At 37.4% G+C, this 23,929-nt stretch overlaps 1 protein-coding gene across 2 annotated transcripts in view; it reads left to right on the top strand.

Annotated features, from left to right (window-relative positions):
- The first annotated feature begins 7,088 nt into the window (after positions 1–7,088).
- Positions 7,089–23,929, top strand: part of LOC6647034 (stAR-related lipid transfer protein 13) — a 96,020-nt gene continuing 79,179 nt past the window's right edge. Inside the window, exon 1 of one of the 2 annotated variants that reach the window (XM_015177422.3) lies at positions 7,089–7,172. The gene's annotated coding sequence lies outside the window, so the exon portion shown is untranslated. Of the gene's footprint in view, positions 7,173–14,069; positions 14,100–23,929 lie in introns of those variants that run through there. The other variant, XM_047013499.1, reaches the window with a different exon arrangement.

Here is a 23,929-nt window from a genome sequence, read left to right as displayed (position 1 = left end):
TTGTCTAGTCACCAAGACAGCTTACTGCAATCAATAGACGTGCGGCACGCAAAGAAGGCTTCAGCATCGACTACAACTACGACTACGACTCCGGCATAGGCATCAGCATGAGATTTTGTTGTGGCAAACCCATGCCGGATATCTGGGTTAAGTGTAGCCGCTCTTGACTCGCAAAATTTATGCATTTCGTGTTTAAAGTTTTATGATTATGTTTTGCTCAAGCAAAAATAACAACAACAAATCTATGAATGAAAAAAAAAACACCGACATCTTGTTCAAATAATAAACAAAACAATCAGTAGAACAAACGTTGCAACATTTTCGCTACGTTTTGCTTCATTGCAGGCGATCAAGGCCGCTTGAAGCAAGCTTAAGTACTATAAATTACATGTTTTTGTTGTTGTTTTCTATTTTTTGTTTGTTGTCAAACGGAAACGGTCATATGCAAAAAGGCAAAGCCAACTTAGCTCTAATGAGCCGTGGCTGTGCCCAGATTTCTACCAGCAAAACTTTAATTTTGATTCCAAGTACAACTACAACTACAACTTTATGTTGCCTTTCACAATGGCAAGTTGTAGGTTGGTTGGTTTGTTAGTTAGTTGCTTGGTTTATAGGAATGCCTGGTAAAATCTAATTAAATGCGATATCGCGCTAATAATCAACAAATTTACAAACTTTCTAATACCAGCGACGCCTTTATTTTTCTACAACTCTTAGAGAAATACTTTTATCTGTATATATTGTTATAAAAAAAAAATCGCTCAAGTTGGCTAATTATGAACGCCTAATTACTAAGACGGATGCCATAAGAAGAGACTCAGTCACCGTTTCCCATTGCTAACGTCTACGTCTCAAACTTCTCCGTTGCCGTTTCCATGTTTCGGGCCAATGGACAGAGCTACCGTCATCTACCGTGCGAAAAGCTCGAGACAAAAAATTGAAAAAAACAAAACCAAGAAGAAGTAAACTTGCTTTTGGTAAAGGGGAAGATCGGTCTTGAATTATGATTTCAGAAAGCAAAGTCGCGCGTGGCAAGCCAGAGAGCAGCAGCAACTTTGGCTGACTTTTCCGCCAAAGCTTTGATTTATGTGGCAACTGTGACACGGCGGCATCGAGCGTTCTCTATAATTATAAAGTCAGCCAACCGGAGATCTAGAGTGGCTGCCAGTCATTGTAGACTTTGTGGCGGCATAGCAAAAGTTTAACGTGCTCATATATACATAGATATAAAACGAAATTTCAACTATTGGAGCAACTTTATTTTCTCCACAAAAAAGCAACTCTTTGTTAAACTTAAATATTTACTTATTTTCATTCCCATTCTTTTACACTTGCAATACACTCACGGATGGCTGGAGTGGCATTGTTTTCCACACATGCTGACGCTGTCATCGGTTGTTCTGTTCCAGGGACTAAAGTTGTCAGCGGCCCATTTTTCCACAGCTAATAGGATATAGCAATTTCATGGCGGCTCTGAACTTTGCAATAACAAACAACCATACGATTCGCACCATATAAAATATATGGAAATATGAGATTCCGGGAATGTTGTTGCCATCAAATTATGGCCAATGTGTGTTGGCAATAACAGGGCATAAATGCAACTTTAATTGTATTGGTCTTTGGATTCCAAGCTAGAAATAGAGGCAAACAGAAATGCCAATCACAATACAAATTTTTATTTTTAATTTTTGCTATCCGAATGTAAATTAATAGATTAAACAGACGTGAGCAACAGGAAATGTATTTTTTTGAGATGATTTGTGTGAGTAACAGCTATTTCACATATTTAGATTCAATGATTCATTTAGATTTAATGTAAAATTGAATTCTCCAGAACTCATCTTACTCTTAGCAGAGTTCTTTACCATAACTTGCTGATATATTTACCTCATTGATCTTTACTGAAATATTGAGCTGCCTTTAACATTTCCCCAGGGGCATGTATTTTTGATTACTTTCGAGCTTAAATTTTCTACCAGGGGTATATATGTACATTTCATTTTTCATTATTATTTCATTCTTTTTATATGCAATTATTCATTTCGAAAATGTTTCAGACGAGCTGTCAAAAGACTTTTTGGCAAGAAACAAAGAGCCGCTTTAAATTTTATCCGAAAGTATTATACTCTTGGTTATTTGCTTCTGTTTTGAAAAACTTGGAGCTATAAGTATTTATTATATTATTTAATTATTCTTTAGTTAATGGCTTTTAGAATATAGTTTTAACTTTCCGAAAGCTAATTGAAATAGCAAGGTAGATATGAAACTCCGGCATTGGTTATTTTGGATTATAATATCTTATGGACACGTATTTCAAATATACCCTTTATGGCAAGTGTATAACAAAGATCAGCCATAACGATAAACAAAAAGATAAAGATTAGGATAGCGTGGGGCAAAGAGAAAGGGACAGAGAGAGAGAGAGAGAGAGAGAGATGAAACTGAAACACTTTCAATGCAGATCGATCGAGCATAACAAGTACACAAAGGCAAAGTTGCCGCCGGCAGCTAAAAAGCAACAGCAGCAGCTGACTGCTGACCCATTTATGCAAATTTCCTTAGCCACAACAATGGATTGTACAACAAAAACAGCAACAACAATAATAACACCATAAGCAACTGTGCACTGCAACAAAAGCAAGTACAAGCAACACGCTTGTTTCTTTCATCTCGTGTTTTTTTTTGTTGTTGTTTTTCTTTTATTTATTTATTTACTTTGTTTTTTCTTTGGTACACCGAATTTTTTGGTCATTTGTCATGTTGATTTATATTTGCTCATTGGCATTAAATGTTTAACAAGATTTTCACGCGGCGGTCAGTTGTATGGTTATTGTAGCTCGTTTGACCCAAAGCTGGCGGTAACCTTGAGCTTGCGGCTTGCATAAGAAGTTAAAAGACATGGCCAACTCCTTGCAGATAACGGCAGCTGTGGCAAGTGTTGACACAGCTTGGGCTGTTCCCCTTTGAAGATGCACAGTTTTCTGCAGTGAATTTCTTCATGATCTGTTCTGCAATGCTTGCACTTAGACCCTCTGTCAGTTAGTCATCCAGAGGTGTGGGTTTTGTAATTGAAGGATATGGTTCTGTTTAATGGATATATGTCTTATCTGGCAAACAAATAGCACTTAAAATCTTGTTATTTGCCTGCAAAGTAACAAGTGGCCGAACAAAGCGGAAGTAAAAAAAAAGGATCCAATGTAAACACACACACAGTCAGAGTCAGAAAGTTGTCTCTCTGACTACCTGCTATGGCTGCACCATGGATAAAGTCATAAATATACGCTCGTTTGTCATAGAACATGGGCCCTACTCCGTTTTACTCCATGTCTCTTCGTGTATCCGACCATTAATCACACCATTGTGGTCATGGTCGGAAACAAACCAATGCCGGCAGCTCAATTCGCAGAGACTCATCAATAAAAATGTTGCAGGCAATAGAAATTGCATTTGGCCAAACGCCACATGCGTGGGGTGGCGCTTAGATTAATGAATGCGTCACGATTAGAATCAATTTGAATTAATGAACATTTAAGGCGTCTTTTGATTTTGTTTACCCACAAATACACACAGCAGGGAGTTTTGGCGAATTATAAACGCGAAGAAAAATAAAATACACAAAATGTAGCCATGCAAAACAAAAGACTTAGGCAACGAACTTGACTTGCCAGCAAGAGAGACTATCGAACTGCCGATGCTGGATTGGCCTGAACTGGCGCCCGGCTTATTAATTTCACATGCCTGGGACATAATGAAAAGCGATTTTATATTACGCGGGCCGCCTGCTGTCGTTTATAATCAAGTTAAGTGAGCGCGCGTCCATAAAACGTTGACTTATCAGCCACCAAATGCCTCGCAAATGGCGCAAATGCATTTAGGGGTATGGTAGATGGAGGATGGGGGATGGGGGTGGCGGCAATTTGGCAAATCGAAACATTTGGGGACAGTGCGACCATTAACAGAATGATGTCGCTGAGTGAGTGCTCGAGCATTGCCTTTTATTTTTTCTTTTTATGGCACTTTTCACTTGGTTTCGGCTTTTGGTATATCGAGTTCGGTGGGGCATCAAGGAAAATCCCCATACAACTTTATTGGCCAGCTTCCCGCTGTGTGCAAAATATATAACTATGTTTTATAGCGTTTTATTTGCATTATTTATGCAAAGAGAAAAGATCACACACACAAGAGCAGTCATGCACACACACACACACACATACATACATGCCAACACTCACACACACTCACATTGATAATCAGCGTTTGGCATTGGCATTGAAAACTATTCAAAATATGCTCGAAAATATCTGCGTGGCATCTTTTTGTTTTCGTTTTTACTTACCTTTTCAGTGGAAAAAGAAAAAACAACAGAAACAACAGCCACTCAGAAAAAAGCAGACGCTATCGATCAAGCATGCAACACGGGTGCGGGACACTGGAGGCTCTCTCTCCCTTCCTCTATCTGTTTAGATTTCAACACAATGGACTGTCAGGGGTTTCGATTTCAAAGCAGGCACGTAGCCTGACCGGGATGGGGGTAAGGAGCATAGGATGGGAATCGGGTAACTCTCTGTGACGTTGATGCGCACCTTTGATAAGGATGAGCCTGCCGACACACCTCGAAATAGTTATGAAATCAACGAACTGAGCGAGAGATAGAAGCCTACTACATATGTATAACTAATTCTGACCAAAGAAAGAGAGAGAGTGAGAGAGAGAGAGAGAGTAAGTGCAGTGATGAAGCAGGAAAGAGTTGACACAGCTAATCCTGATGAATAGTTTGTTATTCGTGTCAGATATTTTAAAGGTTCATTCATCAAATGGAACTTCTTCTTTTTCAATTGGGAGTTGGATGAAATTTCATATGGTATCCATATGCTTATCGCTTTCGTTCACAGCCAAATGGAAAAATGTTAATCTAATGATACACAAAGGCGCTAATCAAATTAAAACAATGAAAGTGTTAAATCGCTTTCCTGGAAATTGAAACTTGCGGTCGGTCATAAAATGCTTCGAGAGCTATAAAACGACAGATAACACAAAGACGAACTGATAAGAACTGTACGATTTAAGACAACGATAAATACAAACTAGCCCAAGAGGAGGGATGCTGCAACAAAAGATATTACATACTCATAGGCTCACACAAGAGAGACTCCCCGTCATAAAACGCAAGAAAACAAACAACACATTGCGAGTGCACACTAAATAAAGACATAGGACCAGACCTAGAGGGTTTTTTTTTCTCTTTTATCACCGCTTGTTAGGCCATAAGAAAGTGTGTAAATTTACACACAAAACCGCCGCAGGTGGAGTTTTTCCTTCATTGTTTTTACTTTCAATGGTTTAATGAGAGGAACTTCATTTTCTCTCTCCAACTGCTGCTTGTCTTTTGGCTAAAAAGCAGAAAAGCTTCTTTGGATTTCGAATTCGATTGATCAATTTTATGTAATTCCTTTGTTGTAAAGCAAAAATTTGGTTGGATAGTTTCAGATGCCACAAGTTCATTGACAAAAATCGTTGAGTTTACAGTTGTATTACTTGATTTTTAACCACTGTGCACATCGAACAACAACATGTTCGTTCAAACATTGTTGCCACCCCCTACTACCAGCAAAGATCGGCTCTGTTAGCTACTCAGACAGAGCTGTTAACGCGGCCATGAGCTACTGGGGCACAGTGGTACATTTTTACAAAATACTTAGATGCCATTTGTAAAGAATTTCACTCAGGATCATGATAACAAAGTGTTTTTAAGTGTAGTTACTTATGGATTAATGCAGGCGGCAGTAGTTTTGATGTGTTTTACCTAAAAATAAAGCACAGCGAAGTAAGAGTTGGTAGCTATAACCCTTTAAATAATATTATAAAGCCTTTAAATACGTTTAAAATACTCTATATGCATCAAGGTATTTAGAACATTTCCATCAAGAATGCACCCAAATTTGATCGATTCACTTAGACACTGTGAACCACTGTATGTCGCACAACTGAACGATCTGAGCGGAACGAACAACCTACCAACCACAACCAGTCGGCAATCGCTTGCCAAACTTTACAGACGTACAAGCGGGTCGATATAACGAGCGAGCGCATACGCTATCACATACTATATTGTATCTAGCGGATACGTTTTATGAATGAGCGCCGAGGCGCAGCGTGAGATAGACAGAACGTGAACGAATATTTCGACGAAAAAAAAAAAAACTAAACCAAACGAAATCGATAAACAACAACAACAACAGCGGGCAACAGCAACGAGCCAAGCGACGAAGCGATAGTCGAGTTTGTTAAGAAAGAAAACGTTTGTTTTGCATTTAGTATAAACAAAAAACGTACATATACATATACCGAAACAAAACAAAAAAAAAGGGAAAAATTAATACAAAAATATATATTTTCATGTATGTGCATTTGAGCACATAAAGAAGAACGGGTCGAATGAGTGTGCGAAGCGCGGAAATTGCAGTTGCAAACAAAACAAACGCATCGTTTGTCATGCTGTGTGCTCACATTTTGTTGTTTTTTTAGCTTGAATTTTGCACGCCCTCTTCTCCAACTGAAATAGAAAATAAAAATTCAAAAGAGATAAAACCAAAAACTAAAACAAAAAAAAAAAAGAGTGTAAGAGAAAGAAAAATCGGAAAAGTAAATTTTTTAAGGGGAAAAATGTATAAAGCTAAATAGTGCGTGAAAAATGAGTTTTCTTTGCGGTTCGGTACGGTTCCATACACTTTGAGTGCCAGTGTGTGTGCGTGCGTTTGTATCAGTGTGTGTGTGTTTATTTGTAGTGCCTTTTGTTTTTTTGATTACGATTACTAAATTTCTGGCATAAATATATTTGTTTTTACACACACACACATACACATAGAAAAAACATGTTGTAATGTAATGAAAACGAGCGCAAGCAACAAAATAAATAAAGTGATTAAAAGTAACGACGCCCCATATAAAAATTAGAAAAGAATATCTAAATCTCTCAGATAGTAATACAAATAAGAGAATTGTGCTTAAAATTCTAATTGGTGTTTAATTATAGAATTTGATTTGATTTCAATGTGTGTTTGTGAGTAAAAAAAAAAGAGAGTTTTATACAAAAAAAACACAGCAGAGATATTCGTACTATCTTTATTCTCAACGTCACTGCCAAGCCAGCTGTAAACGCGTTCAAAAAGGTAAATACATGGCAGCTTATCATACACCTAGAGAGAGTAAACACTAACCTATCTGCAGATCATTGCGAGTTTATGGTTAAAGTATCACAGATTCTTAGAACAAAACCAAAAAAAAAGAAAGAAGTCAACGTTTAGATAGATACATTTTAGTGATTGTCGCTATGTTTGCAGTTACTTTCACTCCAAAAAGTAAAAACAAAAAACGTACTCAAACCGGCATATGCCACACACAGATACACACACACTTACCGATAGAGTTAGCGATACCAACAGTAGAGCCAGCGATAGCAATTGCCAGCTGCCTCGAATGGGTCTGGGCTGCGGTTGTCTCTCCTTTTTTAGTTACGCCAGCTAGCTTTATCTTGTCAGCTCTCGTTGCTCTTTGCCAGCATTGTGAATGATAGTGATAACCTATATAATATATATACACAAACACGCACACACACACACACACACACATCTGTTGTTGTTGTTGTTTTCATTGTTAGTTAGTCGCTAGCATTATCTGTCCCCTCATAGCTCAATTTCCATCAGTCACACGCACTCAAGACAGAGTTATCTCCGATCAGTTGGCTTCTTTTACCATTTCCGCCGATCATAGGCCATACAGACTGATTTCTATGCGACAGTTTTGATTCATAAATCATAATAACAATCTGGAGTTTGTCTTTGTTAACCATATACAGTATATACAGACACTTAAACGTACTTGCTGTATTTGCCTTCACCATAAATCCACTCTGTCTCCTCTGTCTACATTAGCATTAGTGTTAGCTATATTAATTAAGTTTATACAAACGCATTGATTTGCATATTTATGGAAAAAACTCAGCGAAATAAAATTTCCGGTCTCGTTTCTGTGCGTCATTGTGAGAGAGCTAACTCGCTCCCACAGTTTGTATTTCCCTCAATTTATAGCGTTAAATATTATAAAGAAGGGACCTGTTCTTTCTTTCGAGAGACTATATAAAAATAAAAACAGAGAATTGTGTTTTTGCCATGGTAATATGTTTTGGGTTCTCTTGTTGTTGCAGCCCTTGTTGTAGTTTTGTTTTTGTTTTTACAACGCCACCATCAGCGCTTTTATGTATTAAACTCGTTTTTTGTTTATACTCTACATATTATTGTATTCATGTGTGTGTGTGTGTTTGTGTGTGTACTTATGTAAATATGTCCATAACGAAACACTTGTGCGTGCTGTGTGTGTTTAATATAACAGCAAATTTCAGGTAAATAAAACTGAAAAAATAAAGGGAAACACATAAAATTCAAAAAACCTACCAACCGAAAAAAAAACAGAGAGAGAAAGAGTAAAAAACATGGTTACAGGCATTTAGATCTAAATTGTCACTATATATTCTATATACTGCTGGCAGGTTCATCAATTTCATTTGTGATAAATGTCTTACAAGAATTTTTACACAAAATACCTTCTGCTCCAGCTGCTGGGGCTACATGTAAAGTTGACAACATGATTTGTATGGCCCCAAACGCCCAACATGTTGGCGTCACCAAGATGATGAAGATCATTATTATAGTTGTTGTTATTTTTGTTGTTGTTGGGGGACGACACTGAGCGCCACCCTGAACTTAGATGAGCCACCCATATGTATGTATAAATGCCCCTGTGTGTGTATAAACTACACGATAGATAGACAGCCAGATAGATAGATAGATAGAGAGTAGCAGCAAAACAATCTAGCCAAAAACAGCAACTAATTTCAAACAATGTAAAGTATTATTTATTTTTAACTGAGGTCATCAACGTAGACATCGTCTATTACAACGTCGCCTCAGTCTTTATAGCTATAGCTCTCTACGTTCTCCAGTTGCTCAGAGAGATTCCCCATGCAGCATTTTTGGTTTTTCCTTTATTTTTCTTTTTTTCTTTCCATTTTCCATTTCGTGTTGTTCTTATTTCAAGTTAATGTGTTTTGTTTGGTGCTCTTTTGCGCTCTATTGCTGTTGTTGTGGCTGTTTTTCAGCTGTTGAACTCGAACTCTCACCAAATTATGCCACACAACGATGGCCAGACCCAGACCTCAGACCCAAAGACGAAAACGCAGAGACCCAGTGCCAGCGGGGCCAGCAAACATTATTTCAAATATATTTATGCTTGACTTTTGCGCCTCAATGACTTTTGAATTGCCTTGCCTTTGGCTGCCCGTTTTTACTCACGTGTCTGTGTTGTGTATCTGTGTGCATGTTTATGTCTATCTGTATGCGTTTGCACACACACACACACACACATTCAGAGAAACATTTGCTTTCAAGTATGATCATATGGAAATCGCTTAGAATCTGATATAGACTTATATTTTTTTTTTATTTCTTTTAGTACAACCAGAAATGGATTTTAATAATAATTTTTTAATTTGCATTTTAATCTGACTTAATAGACTTGGCTAATTGCTTGAAGGTTAAATGCCTTGGATTCATTTAATTGAATTAAAAATAAAGTACAGAATTATTGTTTTCAGTTACATCATTTTCTTTACAACAGAAAATATTAAAAAAATATATTTCTCAGTGAAGGATTTTGACTTTTTATTGTTTATTTGACAATATGTCTCTGTGTGTGTTCTTCTATATTGCCTTTGAAAGATTTGTTCTTATGTTTTGTATATTTTTTTTATGCCACACATATGTTGCCCACATCTAAATGGAACAGAAATTTCCATGTTCCTTTATTTTTTTAAAGACAAGGACAAGATAAGTAAGTCTCTGGGTTTTTATCTCTCTCTAAGCATCTCCATCCGTTGCTGCCTGTCTAACTATATCTGTGTCTATATGCAGTCACAGCAGGGCCGATCATCTTCTAAATGAAACCAATCACACACAGATTTAAGACACATTAACCTGCATTTAATTTGTCAATATTAGCTCGTTGCTCTAAACAGGCCATTGGAGAAATGCTTTTTCTCGGTTCTCAGGCCACACTTTTCTTTTCTTTTTGAAGACCGTTCGAAAGTGAGGCAACATTAACAACAACAACATCAGCAACAACAACCACAAAGGCAATAACTCTGCACGACAGACACAGCATGTCTAAATGTCTGATTGTCTAGGTCTTTTGGCTCTCTGTCTGTTGACCTTTTCACAGCTGGAACCATCTTTCACATCGGCTTGCAGCGTTCTCTGGACTCTCTATACACATATATGTATTATATATGTGTACTGTATATATGTATAATGCTTGAACAGATGGATGGATGGATGGATGGATGGATGGTTAGATGGATGTATGGTTATATGTGGAGTTATTGCTCCCCATGCATTTGCGCTGGTCCATTGCTCGTGCGCTTGTCAATTTCTGTCAGTTGCTTGTCAAAAAATTTGTTTGGCTGTAAAAAATGCAGTGAAAATTGTGTTGGACAAAAAGAAAAACACAGCATACAGCACAACAACAAAAAGGAGAAGACCAAAAAAACACAAAATACAAACACGATTTTCATGTAATGCTCTCACTGCCGCAGTACAAATGATTGACGAACTGAGTGACGAGCGGTCTGAGAGTGTTTTTGTGTTTTTTTTTCTTCTTCTTCTTTTTGTTTCATTTCCATGAGGAAATTTCATTGATCCATCCATTCACTGGTCCAACCCAATCATCTCTCATCTCTCATCTCTGTGGCTGCATAATTAACCTTTTGCCCATAGTACATACTAGACATATTTGCCATACTTAACATAGAGACGTCCGATATACATATGTATGTATGTATGTACGTATGCACACATTGCTGGTGGTCTGCTCGTTTCATTTCGTTTTGTTTACGACGTAATTGACTGATAAATATTGTTAATGTGAAAATGCAAACAAATCAAAGGGAGCCAACTGTGCTACGCAATCGACTGGCTGACTAATACCCACTGCCCACTCACCTGTCCATTTACCTGCTGCCTTCAAGGGCTGTCGTTCTCTCGATCACGTAGTGCTACGACCCTCTCCATCATCTCCCCATCCACCCGCACAATCCAGCACCCTTTTTCATGCATAACGTCAAATTTTCGCCAATTTGTCAATAGGTGACACGTCGTCTTCTGTTGCGTGGGTGCAACAGTTTTTTTTTTTTGGGTATAATCTCCACGGACCGGACACACACACACATCGTCGAAGGGCGTTATTATGGCGCCATTAAAAGAGGCAAACTAAAAAAAACAACAACAACTAAATTAGCATTTTTTAACGAACTTGGGTAATTATATTTCCCTTTGTTTATTATTAGCAGCCTCAGTGTCAAGCTAAAAATGTTTCTATTGTTGATTATTTTGCTAACTAATTTTATATTTTATATACCCTTTCGTATCGGTTATGTTAGGCTATGGAAAAGTAATAGATGGGATAAAGAAAAATGTTATTATAGGTCATGGTTTAGTATTGGACATGTCTGATATCAAATATTTATAAGAAGAATATTATTTTTATTCTTATTTTCAATTAAAGATGGCTCTAGCTCTTAATTTTTGGAAGGTTAAATGATCAATTGCTCTTGGACATCTAACAAATGACCGCCCCTCATTTCCCAATCTGGGGAAGGTGACTTTATTTAATACCTTAATGCCAATTTTTTTTCTTAATTTCATGCTTTATTACTTAAATTTCACTTTAGTGCCAACTAAATTATTTTTTTATACGAAAAATCTGTAAAAGATCACTGGAATTGGCTAAATCTTGTTTTTTTAATGATAAATGTTGATGTATCAACAAATCCGATTTTAATAATTGTAATAAAAATCCATTTCAATAAGATATTGGCTTTTGTGACCTTTCCAAATTTATGGATGATATACTCCTGGGTCGAGGTTAGAGGATTAGAAATGAGAAATGTAAAAACCCCCAATTTATGTGCATAATCCATTTATATTTATATTACATACATTATATTTTGATTGCTCGATCATATGATTTTGGCAGTCTTGCCAATTTTTAACTAGTTTGGATGTAATAAAAGATTTCTCTTGGCAGCTAAGATTAAAATACGTAAATGTCACATTAAAGAACCAACGTTTGAAGAGTATAAAAAGAACAGTGTGATGGATATTATCACGGTCTTTTGATTTTCTTTATATATGTACATTTATGGTTTAATTTTTTGCTTTTGTTTTTAACGCAATTTGTCTTTCTTCATGCTTGACGGTCGGTTGGTCGGTCGGCATAGCAAATAGCAGGTGATCTAATCCAAAAGGCGTTCAATTGATGCCAATTTTTGGGCCATAATTAAGCTCAATTAATTTTGCATAAAAGCGGAAATGTATGATCAGAGACAGTGAAGCAGAGAGAGTGAGAGAGGGAGGAATGAAAATGGAAATAGAGAGTATTTTCATTGATAATGGACAGTAACAGCACTCGGCAAATGATAGACATTCACTTTTTATGGAACGCGCGAGGTGTGTGTATTAATGGAGTGAAATTTCTGGTAATTGAGCGCAACGAGCTTTGACTTTTGGGTGCGCATTTGATGAATATTGAGTGAGTGAGCGTGTGTGTGTGTGTGTGTGTGTGTGTGAGTGTGTATGGTAAATGAGTGAGTGAAGTGAACAAGCAGCAATTTTGTTTTGCCGTTTCTTCTGTCTTTTCTCTTAGTTGGCCATTTTTTTCGCTTTTTTGTTTGATAGACTTCTGCCTGTGTTGCTGCTGCTGTTGATGCATTTGTTATGCAAATCAAGTGCTGCCATATGAACTAAGAAACAAAACGAAAAGAAACATATTTTAGCTAGGAGTTGAAACTCGATGGAGAGCCAGAGACCAGGCCAGATCAGACCAAACAAAAAGACCCGGCATGGCACACAAAATTGAAATCAACAGAAACTGCGAACTGGTTGTGTAGGCAGCACACGTACAAGGTCTTCAAATATGGCTCTTTTTTCTTCTTCTTCTCTCCACAGTCGTTTCTAAGCATTTTTCTTCTATATCTTTCATATATGTGTGTGTGTGTGTGGATTTTAGACGCTATAATAGCATTAATTTACCATACAATTTCATATTTATGGCCATTGTACGCTGAAGTGCAATTCGGTTGCTTTTTGGTTATTTTCAATTTGTGCATTTGGCCCCTTCCGTTGTGTGTTTCATTATTGTTGGCTCATTGTGTGGGCGGTTTGTTTATTTTGTTAGCCCCATTTTTTTTTCGTATATTTTTGGTATTTTTTAATTAAATTTGTTTGTTGTTGTTTGTTGTTTGTTGTAGCCGCCTCCCTCGAAACGATTGTTCGATTTGCAATAATTGATTAATTTTCAGTTAATTTTTATTGCTGAACCTTTTTGCCCACGATTAGAATGTGTGAATCAGCCTTAATACGTGATTTGCAATTGATAACTCGACAATATATATTCACAATGACAATTTTTGTATATAAATATGTATATATATTTAATCGATACATGTGCCATTTCCGTTTACATGCGTTTCTCACCCGTTTCTCTCATCTCACGAATGAATGATGATTAATTTTGTTGTTTCTGGCGCCATCATAAAAATAAATTGACGTGAACTTTTGCAATATATGTAGAATGATCTAATTTTTGATAGTGGGTCGAGATTTTATTTTCTATAAAGGGTGTTTTCCCCATGTGATGGAGTTTGAAACAAAAATTATTCTATTTATTAGTCAAAATCGTTTAAGGATCAGTTTGGAATCAGTTATGTTAGTTTTCACATATGAAACTTTAAGTAACCAAATGTTGATAGGACAAAATTAGAGAAAGATGCGAATGGAAACAGTGAACTTTATGGTTAATATTACTTTCAAGTAAAAATATGTTGATTTTAAAATGTAAAAAACTAGTATTAACTGACTCTACTACAATTTATTTATTATACGCTCTATTTTTATTATTATTACTTGTCATCTCGCAGCTAATCAATTTTTAATTTAATTTCATTACAGGTTGGTTTCGAGCGAATTGTCAATTCCATGCTGAAATTCGTAAGTTTTAGGCAAACACCATGAACACCCTGTATTTTCTGTATTATTAATTCTCGTACAGTTCGTCGCTTAGTTGTATTTTCTTCTTTCTGTTTTGTTTTGTTTCGACTCGTATACAAAGTGACAACGAAAATAACAACAATTTTCCTAGACGTGCATTTTCGCGTTTTCGCAAAGAGTACTATCAGAAAATAAGCAAAGCAATGAGTAGCGCCATATGCAATCGGACAGCCAAAAGACAGACAGTCAGACGTATCAACTGTCTGCTTAATGCATTGAAAGAAACTCATACAATATTCGAAAATGTTTACAGCAAGAAGCAAAAAAAAAACACAAAAAAAATTAAGAAACGATGATGATTTCATATCAGAAAGAAACCAAAATTACAAAAATGTAACGAATTTCCGGAATTTCTGCTAAATTAATCTTTCATAAACTTCAATTTAGAATCATTTCCTTGTTTACTCTCATGCTTATTGCTTAATACGGGGAAAATTGATAGCATTTGTATATTGATTTATTTAATCCCTTATTTTCTTGTTGTGTATGTATTAAGAATTATTGCTGACTGACTGAACTTGCTTCAAATGATGGGTTTGAGGCTCGATGACGTAAGTGTCAGCAGTGAAAACTGCAACTTTGCATTTCAAAGCACCTTGGTATTGGTATGGGGCATAATGGACTCAGTTTTCGGATTGGGATCACAACCCCGATATTGCTAAGAAAAGAAATTACTTGCAAACTTTATCGGTCAACTGAATTAGTCATAGGTATTGAAGTAATTCTTTACTTTTACTCGCTACGTGAGTCTCCCCTTTAAGCACAACAAAAACATCAGCAATATTGCAGCAACCGTCGTCGTTGTTGCGGTTGTTCCTGTTAACGTTGTTGTTGTTGTTGTTGTTGTCCATTAGGCATGTTAAAAACCAGTCGATAAAATATTGAAAAAAATTCTGAGTGACTGCCATTTTGGGGTTGCTGTTGTTCTTTTGATTGTCTGTGGCTCTGTGCCGCTGCATGAATGAAGAAATGAATGAGTTCATCGCCGTCAGCATTTGCCATTTTGCCGGCTGTGTTTTGTTTAAGCAAATAACAACAACAAAAACAACAACAATAACAACTACGTCAACAACAAAAACATGCCGCATGTCTTAAAACTGCGTGGGGTGCCGCCAACCAAGTTAAGTTAGTCATCATACCAATGACGAAGAATGAAGACAATGATGATGCATATGATGATGTTTGGTTGTTGTTGTTGTTGGTGTTGGCGGTTATACGAGGAAATGCAGCTACAGAGTTGACTGCACTTTGTCAGAGGCTGAGAGGACTGATAAGGCATAATACATATACATGTAGGTACTGTTTAGTTTCTTCATCATATACCAGCAACAGCAACAGCAGCAGCCAAGAGACAGCCAATGTAGATAAGAGTGTGGACTACCCAGAGATCTGATCGAAAAAAAACATATGAGATCGTCTAGCTGGGCAGAAGAACATTTTCAATTTGATTTATGGCATGTAAATTTATGGAAATTTACTGCTGTAAGTTGAGTCAAGCCAAGCGCAATCGAGTAGAGTTAAGTTCGTTTTTTTTTTATTTTTTTCGTTGATAAGTGGGAATGTTATATGTAAACGTATATGCATAGTTCGGTCGTCGTTCGTACGGTCTCTCATTCTGTCCAAGTGAGTGCAACTCAATTGCAGTGCATTCCAATTATATTATATCATGTGCTAGCAACATTATCGCATATGGTGCGGAGCTACATATTATCGCCTGACTCGGCAATACTTGGCTCAAAAAAAAAAAAAAACTCGTCACTCTCTCGGCGGTACTCAATGTTTGGTAAGCAATTCTAGTTCAATATGTAAAAAACAAGTTGTAGAACAAGTTTCGAAACGCCTTTTGGCAAAGTGCGACGCGCACATTTTTTTCTGCTCTTTTACTTTTCTGGCCCAGACCCCAACTACCAACTAAACACCATACAATGTATGAGAGATCTACATATACTGTACAGAAAGACAAGTCTTAATTACCCAACATTTATTTGTGTTTTTATTCAACAAAAAATACCTAAAAAATAAGAAAAAAAACAACTACAGCAACAACAATTTCGTTCATTCGCCTGCGGCGCTAATGAACTCGCCGTCTTGTTAATAATTATTGAAATTTTCGATTTGCTGAGGCTGCTGCTGCTGCTGCTGTTGCTTTTAACGCGTTCAACTGGCTATTGAATTGATTTCGGCAATTAAAGGCCTCTAAATGAAATTGAAAACGTTGAAAGGCAAAACAGAAAAAAAACACACACACAACTCAACTCACAACTCAAGCAGAAGAAGCAGAAAGGAAAAAATAAAAACAAATATTTTAAATTATTATAAATATTATTGTGGGACACTCAAAAGTTTTGATTGATGAGAGAGCGGTCAGCGATTTAATGCTCTATATGCTCAAACTTGACTCAATCTCTAGGCAAAAGGGGGGATAAAGGTGGGGGCAAATGAGTCTTTTTGTAAATGTTTGATATTTTTCATGGTTTTGCTTTCGGTCCGTAAGCACACGTGCGCTGAAATGGAAAAGAAATTCTTATTTTTGAGTCTTCCCTCTCTCTCTCTCTCTCTCTCTCTCTCTGTCTCTGTTATCATTCTGGCGACGAGCTTTGCTCATTAGTTGCTGATAAAGAGTTTCTCAGTTGCTTTTTTTCCTTAGCTAATAATCTTTTGGGGCTCTGTTTATATATGTATATGTATGTATATCTATGTTATTTTATATGTATGTTCTTCCAAAGATAGCGCCGGCGCAGTTGATTTTGTTTTTCTTTTCCAATTTTTCCTTCCTATTTGATTTTAGTTTCGATCGTTTCGATAAAACTTGGCGTTATATGTGTATCTGTGACTTAATTAGTTTGCCAGGCCCATTACTATGTGTGGGCAGCAAAGTCGCACGAACCGGATCGGATTTGAGCTAGGTTACAAAGTGATGGGGTAGTCGAGAAAAAGCGACAGGGAGGGGGGTTAGTGGGGAAGGAAAAAAAACACCAAAATTAATTAGAGACGCCGACGAGCTGATAAGCAAATAAACAAATATGTATAGTATATAAACAACAACGAAGAAACAAACAAATGTGGCCCAGACCCAGACTGAGGCTGATTTGTATTAGTGGCAACTCAAATCCAAGGAGAAAATGCTCTTTGAGTAGAACTTTCTATTGATAAGTGGGTCGCCAAAGAAAGGAAATTGAATATACTATACACTCACACGCACACATGTCTAAAAAATCACAGAGATCTCAGTTGAAATTTTGTCAGAGCTTATAAAAATTAGCATTTGACGTTTTCTTTCTCTTAATTTCTGTTTTTTTTTCTTTCTATTTAGATAGATATATACAATTTGTACGCAATTTGTGCCCACTGTTTGCTCGGACTGTCTCCTGTCTGACATCTGTATGCGTCAGCCTTGAACAATTGCCAAAAGATCTACATAAAGATTTATAATTCAACATTTAAACAACTAATAGAACGGAGGCGCAGATCTCCGGCTATAAAAATACATAAACGAAATAAACAAAATGACGCCATGGGCATGACGAGGGGAAATGTGCGTGACTTTTGCAGATAGCATTAGAAAATATGGCAAATCCATCGCAAAATCCATTTGCAAAATAATAAAGAAAATCCTAATCATATTGACTGTATAATGATATAAATCGTAGCCCATTTGCTTTAAGTATTGATTGATCATAGATGAACTTGGTAAATAGATTCTGGAATAGATTAGAGTATTTAAATCTAAATCATTCTATGAAGTTACTTACTTATTTAAAAATAATATTACCAGCTTGTTTTAGTTACTTTTGTTCCATGAAATGACATAATTTGGAATGCGATCATTTCTATGGACAATAATATAGTTATAAATAGTTTTACGCTTTTGTCATATGTGGAATGCTATGTCATAAATCCTTGCTACGCCCATGATAGTTTCCTATGGAGATAAATTGAAATTGACTTGCTATATAGCTGTGACACACTGTGCTACAGTCTGGCGAATCGTAAAATATTATATGGTGATTGAGTTCCAAAGGCAACAAATGTCACCATTTATAAATACCAAAATAATAATAAATTGGTTAAGGTCGAATTAAACATAAATCTGTGGGGTAACAAAAACTGGCATAAATCTCTACAGTGGTAAATTGCATTGAGTTATTTGATACATTAACGCAAGGAATTCTATTAATGAATATTAAATTGATGTCTTTGGAAGTAATTAAATGAAATTAACTACATTTATTTATAGGTATATTTATATATAGATTATTTGTTTTATAAGTGACGTCAGTTTTTGTTTACCATATGAAAAGATCATAAATTATGCAGAGCTTTATTTTATTTTTTTCTTAAAGAATTTTGATTTATGGCGCAATCTTAAAAGAACGAGTGCCATGTAAATATGGACATACTTTTGATTACTTACATATAGTACATATTTGCATATTTGCATGCCGACAAGTCAATCACAATCACCACTTGACGCTGATAAATTTAATCGCTCGAAGGCACAATGGAGCAATATGTGTGCATGAACTTCTGCTGCCTCATTATAGAATTTATAATTAAATGCAATTATTTACATGCATCTATAACTATGCGGAGACAAGCCACTGACCAGCAATATACTCAACACGATGATAATAATAAAGAATGAACATACTTACGATCCAACGAACTAACGAACGAACGAAGCGTCCGCCAAATAACCGCAGTTGTAATTATTTTTACAAAATGCCTTTCGATACGCTCTGTTTGAAATGAACAACGAAAACAAATGATTAGATGCAAGCCAATGGAACCCTATAAAACAAACCAGGGGTAAACAACATCTATGTACAGACATATGTACATACATACATACATATATGAACTATTTGTAAATACACAGGGCAAAAACAATCTGGAAAAAAAAGGTTCAATCCTTAATTGATTTTAAATAGTTTAGTTCAATTCAAATACATCTATAAATCTTTGAAACTAAAGATAAATACTGATATCATCTAAATCTTTATTTTCTACACAATTTATTGTTTCTCTCAGTGTATTGTGTATATTGTTGATATGTTCGCATCCGCCTAGACTGTGGACAGTGTAACAAACGCGTTTGCTGATAGATGAGATGAGACGAGAAGGCAGTGGCCCGCGCCGCCACCGCCACCGCTGCCGTCTGACTGACTGACTGACTGACCATTACAAATGTTCACTTAGCCGGGGCATAGATATGGGGGATATGACCACCATTGAGTGAAAGAGAAAGGTAGAGAATGCGAATCGTCTGCAGTAAGTTTGCAGTTTTTTCTTTCTTTTTTTTTTCTTTTTCTTTCCTTTTCTCATGTGGTCGCTTATATATATTTTTGGTGTCGTTGTTGATTATTTCTACAAAAGCCACTAATGGATTTTGATATGCACAACACAGCAGCAGCAGCACACACACACACACAACCTCTTCCACACGCATATTTCTATTAAGATGATGGTGGACTGGTGAGGGGGGGACAAGCCAAAAGCAAGCCAAGCCACTCTCCACTTAAAGCTGTTGCTACTTTATATGCCTGGCTTGCGGCATGTCAGATAAAGTTCTTGCGCTTTTTTTTCGGGAAAGTGGAATCGTTAGAATATGTGAGTAGAGAGTAGAGTTTCGAGGAGTGTTGAGGAGTAGAGTGATGTAGAATAGTTTAGAATGGAGTGAGATGGAACGGTTCGTTTTGGGATCGAATGGAAACGACGGCTCGCTTAATTATCAAAGACATTTTTCTCAACAGGGTTGGTGGAAACTGATAACAGGGTGTGTCAGTGTTTACTTTTACGTATTTTTAAGGCGAGGTCAAGCTGCCACACACAGATCAAGATGGGGATGAGGTGATGCGAGTTCTGACCATGCTGTCGGAGAGTGATCTAATGTGCTAGCCAGGAAGCGCAGATGTTTGCCAAAAACTAGCAGAAACAGCAGCGTTTAAATTCAAAATAAATGAAATGGGCGAAGGTAAAAGCAAAGGCATAGGGAAAAAAAGGCGGCAGCGTGGGCGTGTATGTTGTTGTGGTAGCGGGTGCACTAAACTAATGGAAACAGCAGCGTAGCACGGTTCAATGAATTACTTCATTAGTGCAGGCGTGTACCGTGTGGCATGCGTTGGTCGTCGGCGTCTGCGTCCGCGACGGTCTTCGTCGTCGTCGTCGTCGACATCATCGTTGTAAAGTCACAAAAGCAGACAGTGAGCCAGTCAGGCAGAGGTAAAGCCAGAGCCCAGCGCCTGTCAGACAAAGTTTGCTAGCAACATTTGTGGCAAGTATTCTTGCCTTGGCCAGGCCCATGGCACTTTTTGAAGTGCCCATGCTTTTGCCTTTGCCATATGTTGTCGGCTGCCGTTGATCGCGTCAACTGTGCGTTGAAATTAGCTTCCCTGACTCCTGGATAGGACTCAGTTTTCCTCTTATGCCTTAATTGCGGAAGTTATGAGCATGGAATTTTAATTATTTCACTCGGAGAGACTGCTGCCACTTACTTTATTGTGTTGGCCAGTTTACAGTTAGATCGCAGAAGTCTCTTGTTCCCCCACTTACCGTCTAAGGTATAAGTTTTTTTTTTTTTTGGCCTAAAGGCAAACATCCGCTGTACCTTTTCGTCTATCTATCTAGCTATCTATCTCTCTGTTGGCATTCTTCATTCGAGCGGCTGCATCTTTTGCGGCTTAGAAAGTGTCAAGTCAAATGATTGTATTGCATGAATAGAAATACAAGTACATAAACACACACACACAAACACACAATACACACAACATGTGTGTGCCCAATTTTCCCCATATTTAGTTCTAGGCATTTTATCCAGACGTGACACTTTCGAATGCTTTCCAAAACGTTGACGATTGTGTGACACTTATTTTTTTTTCCTACTGCATCTTTCGTAAAAGTTTTCCTTGCGATGCCCCATAGCTTATTCTTGTTCTTTACTCTTTGCCAAGCTTATTTGTTGGTCGATTGTCGATGTTGTGAGTTGTTTTCTTATTTGTACACTCAGACAGACAGAGAGACGGACAGCATAGAACAGATGTGTGGGGGAAAACTTGCGTTGGAGTTGCCTTCGAAAGGCCAAGTGGCTGGATCTGAATCCAAAATGCGAGCCCAAGTCCGAGTTGGGAGTCAGAGTCAGTTACTTAATGCACAAAGACTCAACGCTCGTCAATTCGTCATTCACTCAGTTGCGCAGTCAACTTCCTTGCTTGTTTTCAAATGCTGCAAGCAAACAAAAAAAGAGAAGAAAAATATATATATGTATATATACCAAGACCAAACACCAAACTGGCTAAGAGCAGCTGATGACGATGGCGATGGTGATGGCGATGTCGATGTTGGCTTCTGAGATGGATGGAGACGTCGTTTAAGATTAAGACGACTTCTTTTTACAGCTGCAAAGACGAAGGCAACAACCATGTGGCAAAAGTTGTTGCTGTTGTTGCTGTTGTTATTGTTGTTGTTGCAGTGTGCGTGTTGGCTGCTGCTGTTCCAACAGCGGCTGCTGAGGTGAGTGATGATGATGAATGTGTTACAACGAAGGTTAACGACTTTCAGCTCTTTATAAACAACAACCAGGCAGTCAGCCAGCCATCCAGCCAGCCAGCCATCTAGCTATCCAGCCATTCAGGCAACAGCTGATAATGCGGGTTCTTTTCTATTGTATAGAATGTTGCTTGTTGAAATCTAAATATATATTTCCACGAAAGGGGGCAGGAACAGGCAGTCAGGCAAGCAGCTAATTAAGCCAGCAACAAGCTAATTATAAGTCGCATCCGACACTCTAATTGCAATTTAAATAAATGTGGCAGGCAGTCGAACAGCTTTTATAGACACTCCGGTTTTTTAGCAGTGTTTTGGCCAAAAAGAAGCGTTTTAAATTTCAATTTGTAGAAGTCAGCGCGTTGTCAATGGACGAGATGCACTTAAATGAGAAATTCTGCGACAACGACAACTCTCTCTCCCTCTTTCTCTCTCTCTCTCTCTCTTTCTTTTACTCTATACTTCTGGCTGCTCTTAACAACTAAATTACACTTGTCTACATGTTTACAATTTACTCAAAGACACACACACACACACCCAAAAAGAGAGAGAAAGAGAGACACACACATGCAGTGATATCTAACCAAACTACTAGCAACTGGAGTCAGTTAGTCACTTTGACCAGTCAGTTTGTCTGTGGAGCTCTGGCTTTGGCTCTGACTGTGACTCTGGTGGTGGTTTAGGCCAAGATTGCAATGAGGTTAGCAGCGCAATCTGCTCAAATATAGATAGCTAGTTAGATGCATGGCAAACAGACCAACAGCAAAAGCAACTGCAACAGCAACAACAACTAACTAACCGACCCAACAACCGACCAGCAACATATGTTGCCATGTACCAACAGCAACATCAACAACATCAGCAGCAGCAGCAGCAGCAACAGCCGGCCTGCAACTGGCCAATGCAATGAAGTTGGCTTGGCTATTCTAATTGCGCACAAGCTTAGCAGCTTTTAGTTACTTTGTAGACTTTTAGTTGCCATCAAAACTGGCCTGGCTCTCTGGCCAGTTTACGAGTTTTGCATACAGATGCACATTTATGTAGATACATTGATTCACCGAGATATAAGAGAATGCCAACATACATACATATGTAGATACATGAATATAGCCAAAAGATCGAGATCCGAGGCACAGCTGGGCCTGTTAATTTATGCAATTGACTTAAAGAAAGAAAACCAAATATATATGCTAACCGTCCCATCGAGTCGTTACAATAAATTGCTCGCCAAAGTGTTGCCAAATAAATGTTCTATTGATTTCTGCAACACCTTGTCTTCCGACAAAAACAAAAAAAACAGACTAAACCACCTAAATGACTAACTGTTCTGTCAAAATGTTTGAGGTTGGGCACCAGTTACTGGGTATGGGTTTGGGTCTGCCCACGTTGGTCGAACTTCTACTCAGAGTCGTACTCAGAATCAGTATCAGAAAAGGCAGCCATGCCTTTGCCTTGCATGTGGCATAAAAATTTCAGTTGAAATAATGACACACCCGTTTCAATTCATATAAGTATCTCTGTGTGTGTGTGTGTGTGTGTGTGTGCATGTGTGAGTGTGTGAGATATACATCTCTCCCGCTTATAGATTTGTTTTTCACTTGAAAATGAAATGAAAATTACTGAACTGTAACCATATGTGGATCTGGCTCTAGCTTTAGCTCTAGCCATAGCTCTGACTGCTTCGAATAGGAAACATATGTCTGTATATTTATATTTTGTTTTTACCAATAGCTATAAAAATCGCATTAATAGACCTTAAAGAACTTTACGCGTATCTTATTTAAGCTAAAGAGCATTAAATTTCATTTAATTATGCTCTTAAAAATATATAAAAATGCGCAAATTCGTGATTCAAATTGTTTGCTCATTAAATTGCGGTCTTCTATTAGTGCTTGTTTAAGGGTTTTTAAATAAGGTTCCCTTTTTTGGATATTGAAATCTATTTCTATGCAAACATTTATGTATTATTTGCTTTCGGGGCCCCCCCAAGTTGGCAAAAAATATAAAAGGTTAATTACAATTTATTGGCTGCTTTTGAAAAGCCATCAAATGATTTCGTTTGGCTGGTTACGCTCACATAGCTATGAAACTGAAACACTGACTCTGTTGTTGTTTGTCCTATGATCAAACAATTTCGTATTAGGCAGACAGAACGACCGACCGACAGACCGACCGACCGTTCGACCGCCGAATGCTTAGACAGACAGCAGGGAACAATTTAATTGCAT

Source organism: Drosophila willistoni, chromosome 3R (assembly GCF_018902025.1).
Source record: "Drosophila willistoni isolate 14030-0811.24 chromosome 3R, UCI_dwil_1.1, whole genome shotgun sequence".
NCBI classification, from domain to species: Eukaryota; Metazoa; Arthropoda; class Insecta; order Diptera; family Drosophilidae; genus Drosophila; species Drosophila willistoni.
The sequence above is the reverse complement of the archived record's forward strand: the minus strand, read 5'-3'. Positions and strand labels throughout refer to the sequence as shown.